Genomic DNA, 22211 nt, shown 5'->3' on the forward strand with positions numbered 1-22211 from the left:
TACATAATGATTGCTGTGATGTTAGATATAGAATCAGGGTGATTGACAGTTGAGAATTCTCAGTCAGAGTCCTTTTAATAAGATTACTCGACTCCCTGGAATGCTGCTCTTGATCATTTTGAAGACATGCTGCTTTATAAGACAGACATTACATAGTATTTAATGCACAGCACATTAATTTTCACTTCCAGTCTGGCCTTGAGTCACATAGGGCTAACTGCTATGAGTTCCTTAAGTTTTTTTCTAAGACTAATTTCTCTTGGGTAAACCCTGTAATTACTTAGTATTTGATATGTGGTTATAAGCCTCTGGTTAATCTTCAAGATCAGAAAAAGGAAGCAGATGAGAGGACATTGATCAGAAATATTGGCGCACCATTTCCTGTCCAAAGCCACTCATTGCGCAGATATTTTCCCCAGTCTTTGTCTCTACCAGTAAACCTCCACAAAATTGCAATCTGTTCTGAAACTGAACAAACCCTCTGAACTTGAACTTGTGTGTCTTGTGAGACTTGAAATTTCTCAAAAGGTTTTGAAGTTGTCTCAAGAAAATGTGGCAAAAACTTGACAAATTTTATAACAATACCAGAATATCATCTGCAATTTAGACCTGCTAATATGTCCCACAGACTGTGCAATATTGGCTGTTGTCAGAAAAAGCAATACTTTCTGTAATTTTTTTTTAAGAGCTACAGAATGGAAGCTGACCCTTCTGTCCCATGAGCCTGTCCTGCCTAAATCCACCAATTAAGCAACAAACACTGTATATTTTTGGAGGAAGGATAGAATCCAGAATATCCAAAGGAAACCCATGCAGGTCATGGGGAAAACATAAAACTCCTTACAGACAGTTCTGGATTAAAACCTGGGCCGCTGGTGCTGTAATAACGAATAGCGCTGTGTCCACTACAATCTCCTTTCCTCATTTGTATGTACTCTAAACTGCAGTAGCTCTAAGAATAATATATAGAGCATTAATCCATCTTTTCACCAATCCTTCACAATAGACTGAATGTGCAGAAAAGACTAGTAAATACCATAACAAACAGATTGTGCAGTTGCTTCCTTTAAGACCAATATTGCCTCTAAATTCACATTGAAGTCCAGAGAAGTTTGGATTGGAGTATTTCAATCATTCAAAAAGGCTTAGGTTTTCCTCATGCATATCATATAAAAGTCACAATACAGAGAGAGTCCATTTGGTCCATTGCAGTCACTGCGGTAGGTTCCAAGAGAGCAAATTGGTGAGATTTGAGGGATGCTTGTTGCGCTGAACAAAGAGAGGTTGAAAAGACTCAGCTGGTTCTTTTTTTGAATATTTTATTTATGATTTTCATAGACTCACAAAACTCAGCAAACTATTCGTTCTTTCCAATTCAGAGTCTGCATTTATCTCCTTTCCCTCCCCCTCCCCACCCCCACATACAATTTAATGAACAGTCAAGTAATTTATGTTTATCCAGACATCAATGGGGCCACCAACCCCTACAAAAACCTAAATAGAAGAAAAAAAGAAAAAAAAAACAGAAATGATAATGACTAAGAAACAAAGAAAATCAAAAATAAAACCCAGTACAACTGAAAAGAAAAATTAACAGGTCGGCGGCACCATATATCCTGTTTCACTAGTCACACTCCTTTTCCTGCTGGGGATAGATTGAGGGGGGGGGGGGTGGAAACTAGTCTATCAAAGTGCCGATATATCTCAGGTAAGGTTGCCATACTCCAACAAATCTGTCATACTTCTTCCTTTGGTTATATGTGATTTTCTCCAGGGGAATGCATCTCTGCAGTTCTACATTCCATTGTGTAGTATTTAGTTGGGAGTCGGACTTCCTCGAAACTGCTGTACACTTCCTGGCTACCGCCAAGGCGACCTTCACGAGCAAAATACGTCTAAATTGTATATCTCCAATATCCCCAGAAGGTACAACTCTTGATAAAAAGACTCAGCTTGTTGTTCAAGTTCAAGTTTATTATCATCTGAATGAACATATACACCAAAGAGAGTTTCTCTGGATCATGCTACACACACATACATGGAAAATACAGAGCACAGGTAAATTCCATATGGTTAAGGTCTTCCTGAGAGATCATCCAAGATGTCATACTTCTTCAAAAAATATGGCTTCCCCTTTACTAATATCACTTTAGCTTCCACCTGCATATTCTTCATTAACCACATATCTGCCCTCGCCCCCTCCACCCTCACACGCAAAAGGACAGGATTCCTCTTGTCATCACCTACCACCTCACTAGCCTTTGCATCCAACATATCATCCTCTTCCATCTCTGCTACCTACAATGTGATCCTACCACGAGACAAATCTTCCCTTCTCCTCTACTCACTGCCTTCTCCCTTGTCAACTCCTCTTTTGGCACCTGCCCTTGTAGCCAAAAAAAATGCTACACGTGCTCACACCTCCTCCTTCATCACCATTCAGGGCCATAACAGTTCTTCCAAGTGCAGCAAAAGTTCACTTGTGGTCATATACTGTGTCCAGTGTCCTGTTGTGTTCTTTTCTACATCAGAGAGACTGAATGCAAACTGGGAGATTGATTCACTGAGCACCTTCGGTCTGTCACTATAATAGCGGGGATCTTCCAGTGGTAACCCATTTCATTTCCCCGTCTCATTCCCATGCGGATGTCTGTCCATTGTCTCATGCACTGTCAGACTGCTACAACCCACAGGTTGGAAGAACAACACCTCATATTCTGTTTGGGCTCCCTTCAACTAGATGGCATTAGCATAGACATCTTTGGTTTCCATTATTTCCCCCCTCCCCCTCCCACCCCTTTGTGGTGAAACCACTTGTGTATGTAAATACCATGAACTTATAGGTTTGACTTTGCTCTCACTGGCCGGCTCGTGACTCCTGCCCATAAAGGCTGTCATGCCACAATCCTCCCCCCAGTTCAAGCCCAGGTCACTGTGAGCCAGCAGCTCAAGGGATGCTGTCCATCTCTTGCTAATAAAAGCCTTCAGTTCCTGCTACTTCAGTCATTTGGTTAATTGATCGTGCATCCATCTTGGCTCTCCCCCTGATCCCATGTCTCCTTTCATCTCTCTTTTCTTCTGTCTTCTTTGTTCCAGGTCTGCCTTCACACAGAGCCATGCTCTCCCTCGATCAATCCTCACCTTTCATCTCCTGTCCTGCTATCCATGTCCAATTATCGCTTTTTTTTCCCTGTTGACCTGTGCTCTTCCCCCTGTCCTTTCTTCCCTTCTCTCCCAGTCTTTTTATTCAGGTCCATGACTACCTTGAAGAGGATCTCAGATCCAAAATGTCAGTAATATCTCTTTCCCTCCTATTGAAGTTATAAGGCACGTTGAGTTCCTTCAGCATGTTTGCATTTTAACCACAATCTCAGCATCTGTAGACTTTCATGTGACAACCATATGGGGCATATGCACTACTTCAATGACTCTGTTACTTGATTATTTAAAAAAATCATTGGGTTAATAGTCATGATTTGATTTTTACAAATATGTAATCCTTTCTTGTCCAAATGGGGATTAAAATTTGTGCTGGATATTTTCTTCTAAAATTGATTGCCAAATATTTGCTAAGTCATTGTTTTTCTTTTTTACAACCCTCCAATCTTCTGGGATCTCTCGTACAAATGAAAAATATAAATACATCAAGAAGTAAATGATTATAAAGCTCTCAGATTGCCATGAAAATGTAACTGCTCTTTCATGCCTATAGTGATCTGATCAATATGTAAATTCAGACCTCAGTACACGATAAGGGTATTTCTTAGGAAATATATCAGCACACCATTCTGTGGCATCAAATTACTATCTTTTACAAACTGTAAATATCATGCAAGACAACTAGCAAAGGGAAGTAAGTATTAGCCTTATTGATGGAGCCTTCTGAGAATTAGTAAATAAAAACAACTGGGTGTGCCAAGGAATATAGCAGCATGTGGAGCTCAGTCGGCATAGCAGGACTTTTCAATTATTAATTTTGATCTTTGACCAAACTGTCTATATATTCTCCAGATTTTGATGCCCTCAAGAATCATGTATTTACTCCTATGGGGATTTAGCTGGGTGTACTTTTGCCTGATTTTCAATGCTACAGCATTTGTGATGATTGGTTTTAATGTTTCAGTTTGTACTCTAGCTGTGTGGATTGAGAAGGATGTTTTGGAAAACCTGTCGAAGCTTCATTAAACTGAAATCTATTCTGACTGATTTTTTGCAAACTTTTTGTACTTTTAAGATTACTGTTCTTTCCTGAGAAGATCAATTATTTTTGTTTTCTTGAAATGTTGGTTAAATATTAATTTCAAAGCCATTTTGAACATGATATACCTTTCTATAATTCATAAATTCACAAGGTGTAGACATTGCTGTCAATGCCAGCATTTATCGCTCATCCCAAATGGATAAAGATTGGTAGAGCTGTGGACTGTATAGAGACGTACCAAAGAATAAAGCAGGATAAAGATCAGTTATAGATTCGGACAGATGGAGTTTAATCAAGACAAATGAGTGTTTTTGCACTTTTGGGCTCCATATATAAAGGGAAAGTGTGTGCAGTGAAAAAATGGCAGGCCTTTTAACAACACTGATGTGCAGGGCGATCTGTGGTTCAAGCCCATTACTCCCTGAAAGTGGCTACACAAAGAGAAAGGGTGGTAAAGAAGGCATATGGTGCAATTTCGTTCATTGAGTGGGGCAATGACTATAAAAGTAAGAAAATAATGTCGCCACAGTGCAAAAGTTTGGTGAGGCCACACTCGGAGTATTGTGTGGATTTTCGGTCATCCTTGAAAAGGGGAAGGAAGGGTGTCTAGGCCAAGAGAAGACCTGTTAGAACTTTATAAAATTAATAGGGACAGAGATAAGGTAGAAACTCAGAACCTTTATCCTAGGGTAATAATGATGTGCTTAAGATGAGTTAAACAAGAAACTCTGCTGACGCTGTGAAAATGCTGAAGGAATCAATAATTCATGCAGTGTTCTTTACATTAAAGGACTGGTCATGGAATGGGCAGCCAGGAGTAATCCTAGAAGCAGACGCAAGAGTAGTATTTAACAGGCTTCCAGATAGACTCATGAATATGCAGGACATAAAGAGACATGCATCATGAGCAGACAGAAGGGTTTCAGTTTAATTTGGGCATATATTTGGTGCTGAGGCATGGGCTGAAGAGTCTATTCCTGTGCTGCATTGCTCAATGTTCAATGTTCTTTTGCCCTGGAAGGCCATATAGATAGGTTTGGAGCCACATATAGCCAACACTGAGTAGGGATGGCAGACCTTTCTCTGTGATATGAAGCAGAAGGTTTTTACAAAAAAAACAGTTTCATGTTTACTATCAATAACACTTCCAAACGTATTTAACTATTTGAATTTAAATTCCACAATTTCCTTTGTGGGATTCAGTTTGAGTTTTTACTTCAATCATCCAGAACTTATGTTCCTGCACCCGTGAAATAACTGTGATTATGCTATTCCCTGTAATCCTGTCACATTAAAGTTCAACATGATTAGAAATTGATATATACAGTACAACTCTGATTATCTGAAATCGGATTCTCGAAAATTTTCGGAGCCAAACTGACTGGGATCCTCAAGCTCCCAGCGCCAGCAGCAGAGGACGTCAAAATTCCTGGCAGCAGCAGCAGTGGGCCTTAGGATCCCGGTGGCAGCAGCGGGAACCTCGGGCTCCAGGCGGCAGCAGGGACCTCAGGCTCCCAGCATGAGCGGGGCCTCGGTGAGAAGGTGCTAGTGATTGGCAGTGACCAGCATTATATTTTGGTGAGAATTAAACATTATTTTAATGCTTAAAGTCCTTACCTTATTGTTTGTTGTGGTTTAAACACTGTTACAAGTGATTTGCTGTGTGCAGTGAACTAGGATTCCCTGGAAGAGTGTTGTGTTGATGGCTGGCTCCGCCTCCATCTGCTCACATATAATCCTGGTTCTCCGCCTAAACCCAGAACCCTTTCAAAGACTACTGTGAGATCCTAACCATAGTTATAAGCTAATAAATGCATTTCTTCTCCCTCCAGTCATGAGAGCTTTTATTCGTACTACACAGTGCTTCTGGGTGGTTTCTAAAAAATGACTGGTTCTCCAAAAAAAAACTATCCGACATGGGCCTGGTCATGACCATTTCAGATAATCGGAGTTGTACTGTACTTAGATTATTCCTTAAAATGTTATTTAGAGTTTGCCTTTAGTCAACTGCTGATTTACAAGTTTGTACAAAGTTCAAAGTTCAGATTTATTGTCAGAGAACAAGCGTGACATCACATGCAACCCTGAGTTTCCTTTTCCTGTGGCGTGATAGAATTACCATATATTAGTAATGGGAAAAAAAACACGTAAACAAATAAAGAAATGTAAACAAACTGCAATACAGAGAGAGAGAAAAATATCAATAAAGTGCAATAGTAAGAGTCCATAAATAAGTCCCTAACTGAGTTTGTTGCTGCAGAGTCCAATGGTGGAGGGGTAGCTGCTGTTCCTGAACTTGGTGGTGCGAGTCTTGTGGCACTTAGACCCCTTTCTTGATGGTTAGCAGTGAGACCAGAGCAATGTGCTGGGAGATTGATGATTGCTGCTGGTCTCTGATGGCAGCATTCCCTGCAGATGTTCTCGATGGTGGGGAGAGCTTTGCCTGTAATGCCTTGGGCTTTGCCCACTGCCTTTTGCAGGGCTTTCCACTCAAGAGTATTAGAGTCTCCATATCAGACCGTGATGCAGCTGGTTAGCACATTTTCCAACACACCTCTGCAGAAATTTGCCAGGGTTTTTGATGTCCTACCAAACCTCCGCATACTCCTGAGGAAGTAGAGGCACTGATGTGCTTTCTTCATGATACCATTAGTGTGTTGGGCTCAGGAAAGATCCTTCGAGATAGTTATTCCCAAGAACTTAAATATGCTCACCATCTCCATCTCCAATCCTCGAATGATCATTGGATTGTATACTTCTAGTTTTCCCTTCCTGAAGTTAATAATCAGCTCCTTGGTTTTGGTGACATTGAATTTGACGTGGTTGTTGGTGCAGCATTCAGCCAAGTTTTCAATCTCCATCCTATATGCTGACTCATCACCTCTTTTTATACAACCCACTACCGTGGTATCATCAGCAAGTTTATAGATGGTGTTGTTGTCATACCGAGCCACACAGTTCTAGGTGAATAGTGAGTAGAGCAGGGGGCTAAGAACACAGCTAATTGCTACTTATTAAGCATATGGAAATTTTAACTTGGCATTAACATTGACCGTACAGACATTGGCAAAATGGAAGAAATGGGGAAACTATCTCTTTGCAAGGAAATAATGCTTAAATTCTTAGCTGAAAGAGGTTTCAGATTTCAGAACAGCGACCATACAAAAGAAATCTGCTGTCATTGTACACTGATGAGGAACTTTAAGTTCACAGTACTAATGATGAGCTGTGCATTGACAGTTGCAGCATATTTTAATGCAGATGAGCGTGTTTTATATTAAGACAGTTATTAATTATATTTTTCCAAGTCACTCAGCCTTAATATGAAATATGCACTATGTTAGGGCACCTTAAACTGCCTTAAACAGGATGTGGGAGAGGATAAGCATGAAGGAGAAAAACAGATAATGAAACAGATCAGTATTTACTGCATGGTGTGTAGCTGCAATAAATGCATGTGCATACGTCAGGGAAGAAACAAATGTTAGTCAATAGGAAGCTTTAAGAGACTATTTGATCAGATTGATTAAGACCTTTGAAGATGGCAGAGAATATAACAAAGACAGGAAACATAGCTTGCTCAACATTAGCTGGTGAATGGATCATATCTCACAAGGGACACTGTTTAAGAAGTATACCAATTCCTGGAATGAGGAACATTACAATGGTAAGTGCAGTAGAAGTGTCAATATTTATAAAACAATACACAGGTATTATATATTGTATATACACAGGGGCAGGATTATTGGCATAGCGGTTAGCACAATGCCGTTACAACACCAGCGATCGGGACTGGACCGAGGTTGGAATCCTGCGCTGTCTATAATGAGTTTGTATGTTTTCCCCATGACTGTGTTGGTTTTATCTAGGGATGCTGGTTTCCTCCCACCATACAAAAATGTATTGGGGGGCGTTGTAAGTTAATGAGGTATAAATTGGACGGCATAGACTCGTGGGCCAAAATGGCCTGTTACCGTGATGTATATATAAATTTTTAAAAAATAATAATTAATTTTTTTTAAATTATAGAGTTCCTACAGTTGTTAAATTGGAGGAAAGACTTGGGGAAAAGGCAGTAAAAGATCATAGTAGAAAATGGAGATTTTGATATTGGCAAAAAGGAAGATATAGATGTTTAAGGGCATGAAAGAATTTTTAATGAGTAAGTGATAATTTTGGGGACTGAAATTGAAAATAAAAGATTTCCTGTGGCTGGAAATCTGAAATAATAAAACAAAAGTACCGGAATATTTAGATAGCTTCCATGGAAAAACAAATCAGTTGAAGGTTCAGTTTGAAGAATTTTCATCAGTGATTTTAAAAAGTTTTAAGTTACAAAGAACGGGTGAGAATGAATAGAACATAGAATATCTGTGATCGAGTGAGGTCAAGTTTTCTTACAGAATCGTTTGGTTAATACATAGATTAATGAGGGAATAAGTAAGAGAAGATGAGGAAATGGACATTCTACAAGTGAAACGCAGGTTGGAGCCTGAAACCTAAAGGAGAGTACTAAATTGCACATCAGGTAAAATCTGTGGAGAGAAAAAATAAATGAGTTGATAATACAGGTGGATAACCTAGCACCTAATCTGATACCAACAGGAAAAAAAATAGGTTATCTGAAATTGGTCAATTCATTTTTGTGTCCTGAAAGCTACAATGTGTTTATATGGAAGTTGAAATTATATTAATTAAGATTACTTTGTGTCTTAATAACCAGTCAATAGATTGGACTAGGAGTGGGATGAAGAATTAAAGTAACAGTTAACTAGAGTCACCAAACCTGCAGAAAGAATAGAGTGCACAGCAAAAAGATCATAATTCTGTACTTGGGATCTTCATTTGAGAGTAGACACTAGATCTAATATATCGAATTGGAAGAAGTGCAAATGAACCTCTGCTTTCTCTAAAGGACATTTTAATCCCTGCATATTGGGAAGGGGTAAGGTAAAAGAACAGGTATATAAAAGAACAGATGCATGGATAATTGCAAAGAGAAGGGGAATAATTGGTGGAAATGGAAATGTTGATAAAGTTGTTACAAAAGAATAGTTCTTTCAATTTACTGAAAAGGAAAGAGAGAAGCTGTATCCAGTGATGGAATCTCACTGAAGGATTCTGCAAAGGATAAATCTTTTGAATGGGAAGCATAGCGGGATGGAAGGTGAAGACCAAGAATGGTCTGTTTGGAGGAAAAGGGAGTGAGAGCTGAAAGGCTCATCGTCAGTTACGTATTTTTACCTTTGCTACATAAAAGACACTGTTTGACTTCAACCATGGTATCTACAGAATTCTGTGATTTATTGCCGAGATATGTTGGTCAATAGGTTAATTATGATTGTAAACTATTCCTTCTGCTTATGGGAGATTTGAAGAGAATTAATGGACATATGAGAGAGAATAATGATCATGAAAGTAAATCAGGAAATGGGATTCAATGGGGTGAAGGCCCTCTTTCTGTGCTGTCAAGAAAAGTGAATATAAGTAGTCCAATAAGGTCATGGAAACTATCTTCAGGGCTGTACTTTGGCAGAGAGCCTCTTGTTATAAGATGGACAACTGGAAGACTGTCCCAAAATAAGAATTAGAGGTAACCCCATCCTTTTAATCTGAAAGTGCCCTCTCTTATATATATATATCCTAAGCAAGTTGTTCACATCATTTTTTGTAGCTTAATTCATCCATTTCTTCAAAGGACCATATTTGTCATCCTCAAGTTGGCTCCCTCATCTTCTATATTTCCTCTTTTGATCATTTTGTCCAAATTTAATGCTTTTGTTTTAACATTCTAAGTTGTCATCTATGCATTACAAAGATTTTTCTGAAAAGTTAGCTCAATATCCACCCAGAATTTCATGTTAGAAACAATATTTTGAGGGACATCATGTGATATAGAAGAGGAAGGAGGAGGCCTCCTGAAGCTCTTGGGTAAATATAAAATAAAGGAAAAATAGAATAATTTATAGTAACTTAAACAGGAGAGAAAGGAAGAATCTACCCTAATGGTGAAGATGTCAAAGAAGAATCAGCAAATCTTGGTGAGCTTGAGCTCCCAGCGAGAAATTGAGTTTTTCAACGGGAAAGGGCCTTACAACAAGAAGCCGGGAGTTGTAGCTTGCTCTGCCTCCCATGCAGATAGTTAGACGTCTGGGAAGAACAGTGGAGCATTCTCGGCAATGGAGCCAAGAGATGCTCTCAAAGAGGAAAAGAGGATGCTCAGCATGCGCACTGATGTGAATGTTAAATCAAAAACTACTTTAGATAATAATTAGATGTATGAAATTTAAGGATCATGAAAAATATTAAGAGCTGCTGCAATAAATGTTAAGGGGAGAGGTGGAGAACCACTGGCAATTGAAGGTGCAAAAATATTTTTCTATCTGGACATAAGTGCTGCACTATTAATGCACAGACGGGAATTTAATCCACTGAAGATCAATCACCCTTTGGAAAAAAGGTTATAAATTTGTGTTACATCAACCAGCCAATTTAAAAGTTACTCTGCCAAATGGACAACATAAGATATTGTAGTAGCAAACAATTGACCATTGAAGAAAATTGACATGTTAAATGGATTAAAAAAATGTATTGATAGTACCAAAGAAATATGTGAACAAGAAATCAACATTGAAGAAAATTGAAAGGGAATGAGAGAGCTTCTTTGAACTTGATTTTTAAATACTGAATAATGATACTTTTCATCCTGCTGGATTGGTATTTGTTTGATGTTAATCCTCTGGGTAAAAAACGAGTAAAATTTTCTGAAATTATTTTGCCTGGGGGTTGGGGAGTTTGGCCTCCAAAATCTATACTTACATGCTTAGTGGGTTTTCTCACTACTCGTAAAATAGAGGGGGGTGGTGTTTAATCTATTTTATACCAAGGGAAGGTCTTTACCATTTAGTAATTACATCTTTTTTGCATCTCTTTCTCTTGGGAAATGTCTCTGGTTCTGAGTCTTATCTTTGAGGGAAGGAAAATAGGTCTTTGAACGAAGTGTAGTGTGGGGGGATAGAATGAGATATGGAATAATTATGAGAATTATGGTAACAATAAAAGTATATTTTTTTATTCAGAATGTGATAATTATAGGCTTAACACAATGTTGTGAATTTTTGCTTATTTTTCTCTATTTTTGAAACCCACACTGATGTCTTTTGGATTTGGTCAAGTCAGGAAATTTAGATCTCTCTGGTTTGGATGATAGACCTAAGACATTACTTTTTATTTTCTTGCTTTATTCTTTTTCCTTTGGGGTTTTTAAAAACTTTTTTTTGGGGGGGATGGTGGTTTGAGGGGAGGTGAATGTGGTCAATTAGATTTGGGTTTCAATGCCAAGATGTATATGGTTTATATATGTTTTATATATGATTATACTATATAATGAAATTTGAATATGTATGCATGTATAACTTGAAATATATAAGGTGAATAAGTCCCCAAGATTTCTCCCAGGATACTTAGAGATCTTTGTATGTTTTTAGCCATTGGCACGGTCTCAGAAGATTGGAGCATAGTCAATATTGCTCCTTTGTTCCTTTTATTAACAAAGGGAACAAAGAAAATCCAATGAGTTATCGGCCAGTAGGCCTTACAATTGTGATAAGGAAATTGTTGAAGAACATTCTGAGAATATGGTTGACTTGCATTTAACAAAGCACATGGGTTATGAAGTTTCTTTCTCACAAGTTATTTGAAGAGATAACAAAGATGATAGATGAGGGTAGGCCAGGGGAAGTTTCCTACATGGACTTTAATAAAACCATGATTGTATAAATACCATAAGATCCCTAATGGTAGGTAACTCCTTAGAATCTTATACATCTCAAAGAAGGCATCCCTCTTTCTTCTAAATTCCAAAGAATAGATACCCAAAATAAGACAACCTTTTGGACTATGTCAAATGTTAACATGACCCTTGTTATAAACTATTGAATATTTCAGCATTGTCATTGCATATGTTCTTTGATTTGATATTCGCAAGGATGCACACATCTCTCCAAAGATGCAAAGCAAGCTTATGCAAATTCAAAAAAATCCACAAGGCACACTGAACTATAATTTAGCCTATTCTTTGTACAATTAAAATAACCTGACTCACCAAGTTCTATTGTTTCGCACCCTGGTACTAAGTCAGCATTAATCCAGCTGATATAATAAATTTGTAACAAGAAAGTTACACTAACTTAAAAGAGGAAAAGCAACATGGCAAACATACAAGTCTTTTGTGATTCCTGGAAGAAAGGCAAGGGGAAATCTATTATTAATAGCACATATTAATTGACTGTGTGATTCACAAGGTGAACAGATCTTTTACAGTATTGTGCAAAGTATCCCATATTCCTTTCAATATTTAAAATTTACAAATTCAAGTGCAAGTTTATTATCATTTGATTGTACATATGCGACCCAGCAAAACAGTGTCTTTCCAGCCCATGCTGCAGGCACAAAGACACGCAATATACAATGCATAATAATCACATAATAATCAAAATAAATATACTGTATATAAATATTTGGGATGAACTACAGGGTCAATCTCACAGCTTGTTGGAAGAAGTTATTCCCCAGCCTGGCAGTCCTTACTATGATGCTCCTGTACATGCTTCTTGATGGTTGTGGGTTAAAGATACTGTTCACTGTGTGAAAAGGGTCTTCTGGAATTCCTTGATCCCTATTTAGATGAGGCTCTGAGGAAATGTCATCAAAATAAGAAAGGGAGACCCCAGTGATCTTCTTGACTTTTTGAATGCTCCTCTGAATAGACTTCTGGTCTGATGTTTTGCAGGCACCATACCACACAATGATGCAGTCAGACAGAACACCCTAAAATGTACTCCTGTGAAAGGTGGTCAAGATGGGGGCTGGTTGCCTTGCCCTCCTCAGCATCCTTAGGATGTTTAGGCACTGTTGCACTTTCCTGACTAATGAGAAGGCACCGTGAGTCCATAATATCTTGTCCTTTATATGCACGGCAAGGAACATGGAGCACGCCACTTTCTTCACAATGGACCCGTTGATGTGTAGTGAAAAATGTTCGATCTTTGTTCTTCTGAACTCCACAATCATTCCCATTGTCTTTTCCACATTGAGATTCAGATTGTTCCACACCATTATGGGCCTGTCAACCTCCTCTCTGCAATGCGACTCATCATTGTTGCTGAAGAGGCCAACTACTGTTGTATCATCCGCAAAAAAAACATTCAATTCAGAAAAGGTCATTTAGAATGAATGGTTCCTTGGTGGAAGCAGGAAATATTGCATGAATTATTAATATGTTTGAGTAAAAGTGGAACTTAGGCATTTTGCCAAGTAAAACAAAGTCCTTATTGCAGAATTTTCAGTTTGTGTCAGAACAATTATGGTATATCTTTTAGAATGTGCTAATGAGATTACAGATGTTTGTAATGAATCCTTAAGTATGTAATTATAAATGAGGCTTTAGTTCAGCTATTGGATAATTTAAATTCTGTTTAATTCTTGGTTGTTCATTTGATAAATTCCCTTTAATATGCCAAATTCAGTAAAAGTATATAGTAAAACTGTCAGCACTTCCTCATGTAACTCTCAATTCATGTGTGTGGGCATCCAAGAAAGAGTGCCATGGTCCTGAAGCTCAGTGCTGCTTCACTAACTCTGTTCCAAGTTGGTCTCCTGGAATCTCAGTATGTGGGCCAATTGTGAAGGTTATTCACTATTTATTATGGGAAATCTGGACCTGAATTAGATGTGGATAAACTGGGTCAAATGGCCTGTTTCCATGCTGTTCTATTGAAAATACGTGAATTGGATTGGACCTCTCATGATGAAGGAACATTAACCAGAAATGTTAATCTGGTTTCTCGTTCTCCACAGAGACTACCTGATGTGTTCCGTACTTCCGATATTTTCTGTTCCGATTTCCTATTTCTGGTGTGAACATTTTTTTGTCTTTGGACCATGCCAATTGCGGGCAAATACATTCCAAAATATTCTTCAGATGTTCAGGTCACCATTTTTTTTGTTAATATCTTTGTTTTAATTACAAGAAGCTCAGGTCCGTTTATTGCAAAGCTGCTTCCTTAAACTTAATAATGGTGAAGAAAATTTGTATTTTAACTTGTGACTGATATTTTAAATTGTTTTAAAGGAGATAAAGTCTGGTCACATACAAACACTTCAAAACAGATCTCATTTAAAATACTGGAGCTCTGCTCAAGCCAGACAGGCCTGCTCCCGAGTGCCTTTACAAAAGCTTTGGAGAGTGCCAAAAGAAACTTCACAAATGGATTGTTGTTATGGAAAGCAACAGATGAAATAACTCAGAAGATTGGATCTGGAGCCGCAGGCTGAGTGCAGTTTGCTGTTCTAAGAGGGTCATGTGATACTGCAAGCAGAGAGAGAAAAACAGGCTTTTCTCTGAGAGAGAGAGAGAGAGAGAATTCAGTTCTACAGTTCAGCAGCAGCAGCTGGGACTGGAACAGGACAAGCTGGCAAGCTTATGGAAAAAAAAACCCTTTTTCAAGACAGTTCTTAGTTCAGTCTAGTTAAAGCCCTTGTGGTCCATACAAGAGGAGAGGACTGGCTGTATAATGTTTCATTTGAAATAAGGGAAAGAAAAAGGAACTCTGTGGTGATGTGAAAGAAAGAGGTTATCATCTGGAAACCCTGATGGGACAAGTTTCTTCATCAAGACACTGACGTGGCTGATTAGAAGGAATCAGCTTGTGTCCAGCAAACAACAAATCTCTCTCAGAAAACTGAAAAGAACCTTCCTGAGCAGTAACCATTTACCTTTCAAACACCCAAGGCTGGTGAAATTCATAAATATTAAATTCTGTGCACAGTATAAGAATTGCCTGCAACCAGTGAACTTGGAGGAGTGAGAAGTGAGATTGGACTGTAAGTCAAAGAACTTTTCTAAACTTATACACAGATTACATGTACGTGCACTTAGAATTAGAGGGGGGTTGTTAGGTTAAGTTAAGCAAATAGCAATAAGATAGAGTGTGATCCTGTTTTCATGTTTAAAGATAATTAAAAGCAACTTTTGTTTAAGTAACAATTTGTCTTGGTTTATTTCTGTTGCTGCTGGGTTTTGGGGTCCTCTGGGACCTTAACAAATTTGTACTTCCAACTTTTGCTGAGAATGACATTAAACTTTTTTTTAATCAAAATTCAAATCTTTCATTTTCTTATCAGAAGTAATAAGCTTGTTTCTATTTCTGCGTGGCATATAGGGAAGCAAGTATCCCCTGAAGAGGAAACTTTGTAGAAAAACTGCTGGCATAAATAAACAGGAAAACATGGAATAATTTATAAAGCACATTTAATATCACAAAAGAAGTCACAGCAATTAATAGTTAACATTTTAATATCATAATAATGGTTAAGTGAAAGGCAGAAAGATCCACAAATTAATAAACTGATAAAAAAAACTACATGCCATTGTTCCAATCTATCTAATTATCACATGCATACATTTAAAATAAACAATAACTATCTATGAATGAAATAGACCAAGTGGCTATTGATGGAACTAGTTGTTTGAACAGTACCTATTAATTGTTAGATTTGCAAATATTAAACACTGACTTGAACCTCTATTCTCTGGAGAATCCCAACATTATATTTTTAATCCTTAATACCAGCTGCACAAATACTAATATGCCTTGCCCTTGAAGCAATGCATGTCACATGAAGATTTCAGCTGTCTGTTACAATCCAAATGTCTTTGCAAAAAATGGAAAATAGCCTTAAATCTTATATGGCAGAGATTACAATCTCTTTTGTTTTATCTTGAAAATTTTTAACCATTTTAAATGTCATATACTTTAATTGGTAGGTGGTTAGCAATGAAAGATGGCAGGGAAAATATTTTATAGTACATCAAAACAAAGAATTTATTCAGAAAAGGACTATTTGAAAAAAAGGGGAACAGAATAAATGAAAGAAACTACAGTAACTATTCCCAATAAAAGCAGGATAATTTCTTCAAGAAAATGAATTGGGAATGAAGTAACTATTCCAAATAAAAGCAGGATAATTTCTTCAAGAAAATGAATGAAGGACAGTTATCTGCAAATTCTGTTCATAAAGTCAGTTTCTAACAATAGTGCAATTATTGATCACGACAGACAGGAACATATCCAGCCATCGTCACTCTGGCTGGGAAAAACATTGTAACTGAGTGTTGAATGTTAGCACAATTAATTCTCATTGAACAGTGTAGTCTTTGAAATAAACCAGATTTGTGAGGAAACATTCTCAAAGAGGGGTAAAATATTTACTGTTTGTTTAGTTTGTGGGTTATAAGAGAAACCAAATGAAAGTAAAAAGCAAATTCCTGTAACATTGATTCCACAGTAAAGCACTCCAGTGGGGAATAACATAGAGGAATCTTAATTTGCAGATTTTATAATTTAATTAATTTAATATTAATTTAGTTCTGCCGAAACTTTCAGTTAATCACTTGCTAAAGTTTTTAAAAAAATCTAAATTGTGCCAAAAGATTTGATGGCCAAATTTTCATGCCGAGTTATAACCAAATATTCACTGTAAAAAATGGGAGTTTTGACCTTGCTGGCAGATGCAACATATTTAGATTAACGGTCCAAAGGTAATCTCTCTAAGATCCTGATAAGAGGCACTACTTTACAATCTCAATGTGTTTGTTACAATTATTTAAATGTACAAGTTTACCATATCTTGTATGGTACACTATTCAGACTTGGATTATATGTTATTGTCAGTGAAAGGGATATGCTATAGGTCAAGCATTTTTGCTTGATATAACAGTGAATGTATATGTAAGTAGCTTTGAAACTTGCATTGCTATATTGCCCACAAGCTGCAATTTTATTTGTATTATGAATAATCTTATCTACTGATTTTAAAATCAGGAATATTAATTTAACCAATATAATGGCAGTGCTGCCACTGGTCCGGACCCAGGGAGAGCGGGGAGCGGAGACACAGCACTCCTCCACGGGATTCTACCACCAAGTCTGACTGCTGATGGCTCCTGGGATGGCTTGTTAAAGGAGCTGATGGTGGTTTATTTAAAATCCTGCGATCATGATATCTTGGCCCAAGATGGTGACACCTACGTTTGGCAGTGACCTTGAGGGTTTGCAGACTCTGGAGAAGCAGAGGACTTGCACATGGGCCAAAAGAATGGAGAGACCACCCCCGCCACCCTGTTTGAGAAGGAAAAGGAAAGGAGATTACCCTATAGTACAGCGACCATGGCGGTGGACCAGCGTGGGGCTCTGGAGCTGAAGAACTCACAGGCAGCAAGCTGCTGGTGACTTGAGCCAAGGAATCCACGCAGGCTACAGGCTGCTGGTGACTGCAGTCAAGGGACTTGCACCAGGCTGTGGACTGCTGAAGGATGGCTTGAGACTGGCTGAAGGGGTACAAGATATCGGAACCGAGGGCGCTGTGGATTTTCTGATCATTTCAAAGGTTTGGATCTGAAGCTCAGGCTGCCGATGGTTTATATTGAAGGCTGTGTGGCTGTGGAGGCTGTTGGAGTACTAGAGGTGAATCCATGGACACTCAGTGACTCTAGTTTGCCTCTCTTTGAGTTTAAAGTGTACTGAGCAATTTCTACCGATGGCAAATCTTTGTCTACATTAAGGTAATTTCCTAAAGGAAATTTAATGTAATATTACATTTTCTGTGTTATTATATGACAATAAAAGTATCTTGAATGCTAAATTATTACCTTTTTCATGGGGTTTGGTTTATTTTTCCATTACCAGGTAATATTGGTCTGAGAAAATGAATCCAATGATTTAATTCTGTATCGGATTATATATCTTAATTAATGTTCTGCTCAAAGAAAACAAATCTGACAATGACACTCTGAAGCTTGTAAAATCATTCAGTGGTCAAGCATTTTTTGGACATAAATGGGAACATTGAGGGTGAGGAACATACTGCAAGTTTAATCAGTGTTTATCAGATTTACATCTGGTCAAAAGTCTCCTTTGTCAGTGTTAAGTGACCTATTATGCAATATTTAAATCTCTTATTAGCATCATTCAAGCATCCTGAACTTTTAAGAAAAAAAATATTTCTGACTTGGAGTAAAGCAGACATCTGTTCCAACTGCAAAGTTGGGCTGCATTTTTTTTTCCCAAAACATTCTGGTTTTTATTATATTTATTGATAGAAACCCACAATGGAGTAATTCTTTCAGCTGTTCTCCCCTCTTTAGCTTAGAAGCTCAGGAACATTTACCATCTTAATGCCAGGATTTAGAAAGTGGGTGTTTGAGAAAAGCTTTCCTTTTATTTAGTGCTTTTCACAGACACAGGACATCTCAAAGTATTGTCAACCTATTGTTGTATCATTGAAGAATATGATTGAAATAAAGGGGTAACCTACCATTTTCACACACTGACCACCAGAATGACAGCATGCTAATAACAAGACCTTATTATTGTCAATGGAGGGCACCAGTAATAAGTCCCATGGAGGCACAGAGTCATACTGCATGGAAACAAACAAGCTGTTCAGCCCACCTAGTCCACACCTAACATCAAGCAATAATTTAACTAATCCTTCAGTCATCCTACTTTACTCTCGCTCGTCTCCTTGCTCTTCAATGTATTGACCTGGGTTCTTCTGCTTCCATCCTGGAAAGCAAACAGAGACCAAGGTTTCAATGTCCACTCTGAAAGAAAGCACCTCCAATAATTCAGCCCTCTCTCAATAATGAATTGGACGAACAGTCTAGACTTTTGTGCTCAAAACCTCGGATGGCTGGTTTAAAAAAAAAACCCTACAACTTTAGCAATATTTCTGGAATTGTGATACCTGACAAAGGATCCAGGCCAGAAACACCGGTTATCCTTTACTTCCTACAAATGCTGCATGACCTGCTGAGTATCTCCAGCACATTTGTGTGTTGCTCTCAACCCCCAGCATCTGGAGATTTTCTTGTTTTATCCCTGCATTATAGAGGCCCTCATTATTGCTAGCTACCATTTTAACCTCTCTATGTAGTATTTTACTTTTCATACATCACAAATCTAGAACAATCATCAGGTTTTACAGCATTCAGTCATCTAGTAATTTGCAAATTCAACCAGCTTTTCATTATGCAGACACCAAATCTTTTGGACTTTATGCTTCAAGGATAAACAAAACAGGATTTTATCACAATAAAAAGGTGGAAGGAAGGTTAAATCTAAAGAAGAAAATAAATGTGAACCTAGTTGCCCATTTCTGGTTTAAATGAAGTCATACTGGGGAACTAATGTTTAAGCTACTTTCGGGAGGATTGTCCAAAATGAAAGTTTTAATGAAGCTACTCGCCTCAAAGCTAACCTCTAATCCACATAAGGCAAAATTTCACCGTGAATTGGTAGTGGTCATTCTGTGCTCCCAGTGCACTTCTCTATGTCAGGGATGCTGGATGTAGATTGGGGGAATCACCTTGTGCAGCAGCTTCGATCCATCTGCTGCAACAGCCAAGATCTCCCAGTGGCCGGCCATTTTAATTCCACTTTCCATTTACGTATTTCTGTCCATGGCCTGTTTGCAGGTTGAGGCCTCATTCAAATTAGAAAAACAAAACCTCATATTCCATCATGGCAGTCTCCAACCAGATGGCATAAACATTGACCTCCATTTTCTGGTTACCACCACCTCATTTTCTAACCACCTTCTTTGCTTTCCTTGATTCCTGTGGTCTCATTCCTCCTTCTCTTTTCCTTCCTCTACCTTCTCAACCTTCCTGTCAGAGGCAGAAAATAGCTCACCATCTCTTTCCCTTCATGATCTACTGTCCTCTCCTGTCAGAGAGCATCTTCCTCAACTTCCTTCTATCAGATCCTAGTTTCCTTGTTCTTTCTTCTTGCCATCTGTATTCATCTGTTGCCTGTCAGCTCGAGCTCCTCCCTTTCCTCCACCCTCCTATTCTAGCTTCTACCCTCTTCATTACCATTCCTGATGAAGGGTTTCAGTCCAAAATGTTGACTATTATCATCCACAGCTGCTGCCTGCTCCTCTGAGCTCTTCCATCATTTTTGTGTGTCTCTCTAGTCTTCCAGCATCTGCAATCTTTCTAGATTGCCTCCAACTGACATCATGATACTTTGGAAATCTGGTACCCAAAGGAACTGGTGGAGCAAATTGAAATGACCAAGCGGTACTGCTTATGCATCATTACCAACAAGTGGCTTCCCTTCTCCTTTCTATAAAGTAAAATGCAAGCTATGTGCTCTTTTATGGATTTTTAGCATGCAATGATTCAATTACGGAGTGTGCAGACAAATCAATTTAAAACCAGATTGAAGCAAATTTTATTTGAGGTTGTTTAATGTTATTTTTCTGGAATTTTCTACAGATATTGTTGCAGAGCAGAAAGCAAATAATTACATAACACAATCCTAAAGGAAGTAACAAAATAATTATTATTCAGAACAAAGATCAATATTTTTAAATAATGAAACATTTACACTAAATTTAACATATTTACATATTTTATACAGATTTAAATGAGCCACTTTTTTGTGTTCTCCAAGTGATTTTTTTTAAGGCATTGCCTTTCAGAATTGACAGGTCTCATTTTGTTAATGTCAATATCAATGAGAGTTTATTGACATATGTACAATGTACAAATGCAGCAAATTCTTAATTGCTGAATTGAAACACCTACGTAAAGTGAATCAAATACAATAGTATGCATTAAATTACTAGAAATACCAAGACCGCAAAGGAGATAACATATATCAAAGGATCGATAAATAAATATTCACAGTTGCAATTAGTGCAAGAAAAAAAAGTGTTTCAGTCGTGCAGAGAGATCTTTTGATGGTCCCAGAGTTAGGTTATGGTAGTACAGGGGTACTCAAGAGTCTGATAGCTGTTGTATAAAAACTGTAGGAACTAGATTTCAGGCTTCTCTATCTTCTGCCTTAATGTAGCAGTGAGAAGAGATTGTGACCAGTGTGATGGCAGTTCATTTTGATTTTGGCTGCCCTCTTGAAATAGAATCTTATATAGAAGTTTTTACACAGAAAGTAGGTGAAAAGTACTCAAGTAATTATTTAAAGGAACATTTCCCCATTTTCACACTTTGGCACCCAGATTTCTAAAAGGTGCACGCACTTAGTAAACAGAATAAGGGGAAGCTCCAATTTTGTTTGACAAGGCTCCCCCTGGTATGCTCATCCAGAAAGTTATGAGGCACAGAATCCATTGAAATTTGGCTGCATGAACTCAGAATTGACTGGTGCACAGAAGGCTGAGGGTGGTGATAGATGGAATGCTTTCTGAATGGAGATCGGAGACCAGTAGTGTTCCACAGGTATCTGCTCCAGAATCCCTGCTCTTTATGATCTTTATTAATGACTTGGTTGAGGAAGTACAGGGATGGGTTAACAAGTCTGCAAGTGACACAAAGTTGGAGGTGTTCTGATAACGTAAAGGGTTGTCGTAGGTTAAAAGAGGATATAGATAGGATGCAGAGTTGAACGGAGAGTTTCAGATATGCAACATGCATTTGTTTCCCAGGCTGGCAATGGCCAATACCAGAGGACATCTATTTTGGCTGAGTGGAGGAACGTTTAGGGGAGACATCAGAGGTAGGTGTTTTAAACAGAGAGTGCTGGGTGCCTTAAATTAATTTTCAAGGGTAGTCATTGAGGCTGATCCAATAGGCACATAAATGCTGGAGGAACTCAACCTGTCTCGCAGCATCCATAAAATGAAAGATATATTACCAAAATTTTGAGCCCTTCCTCAAGGTATGAATGGAAAAAAAAACACAGGCAGGCCTCAAGGACTTCCTATCTTGAAGGGCCCAGATCAGAAATGTCAGTAATATATCTTTACCTCCTATGGATGAAGCGAGACTGGCTGAGTCCCTCCAGTATTTCTATGTTTTAACTAAAATCACAGTGTCTACTGATTTTCATGTTTCACTGAAAACAACATTGTGGGATGAAGTGCCTGCAGTATGTTATACTGTTCTATGTTCTAATTTCTAGGCCTGTATGGCCAAGGATTTATT

The 22211-nt window shown here is 38.1% G+C and overlaps 1 long non-coding RNA gene across 2 annotated transcripts in view; it reads left to right on the forward strand.

Moving 5' to 3' along the window:
- Positions 1 to 22211, forward strand: part of LOC138760128 (uncharacterized) — a 58325-nt gene that overhangs the window by 25433 nt on the left and 10681 nt on the right. Inside the window, exons 2-3 of one of the 2 annotated variants that reach the window (XR_011355445.1) lie at positions 1775 to 1926; positions 12993 to 13460. This is a non-coding gene — a long non-coding RNA (uncharacterized lncRNA). Of the gene's footprint in view, positions 1 to 1774; positions 1927 to 12992; positions 13461 to 22211 lie in introns of those variants that run through there. The other variant, XR_011355446.1, reaches the window with a different exon arrangement.

The sequence above is a fragment of the Narcine bancroftii genome, chromosome 4, assembly GCF_036971445.1.
Source record: "Narcine bancroftii isolate sNarBan1 chromosome 4, sNarBan1.hap1, whole genome shotgun sequence".
NCBI classification, from domain to species: Eukaryota; Metazoa; Chordata; class Chondrichthyes; order Torpediniformes; family Narcinidae; genus Narcine; species Narcine bancroftii.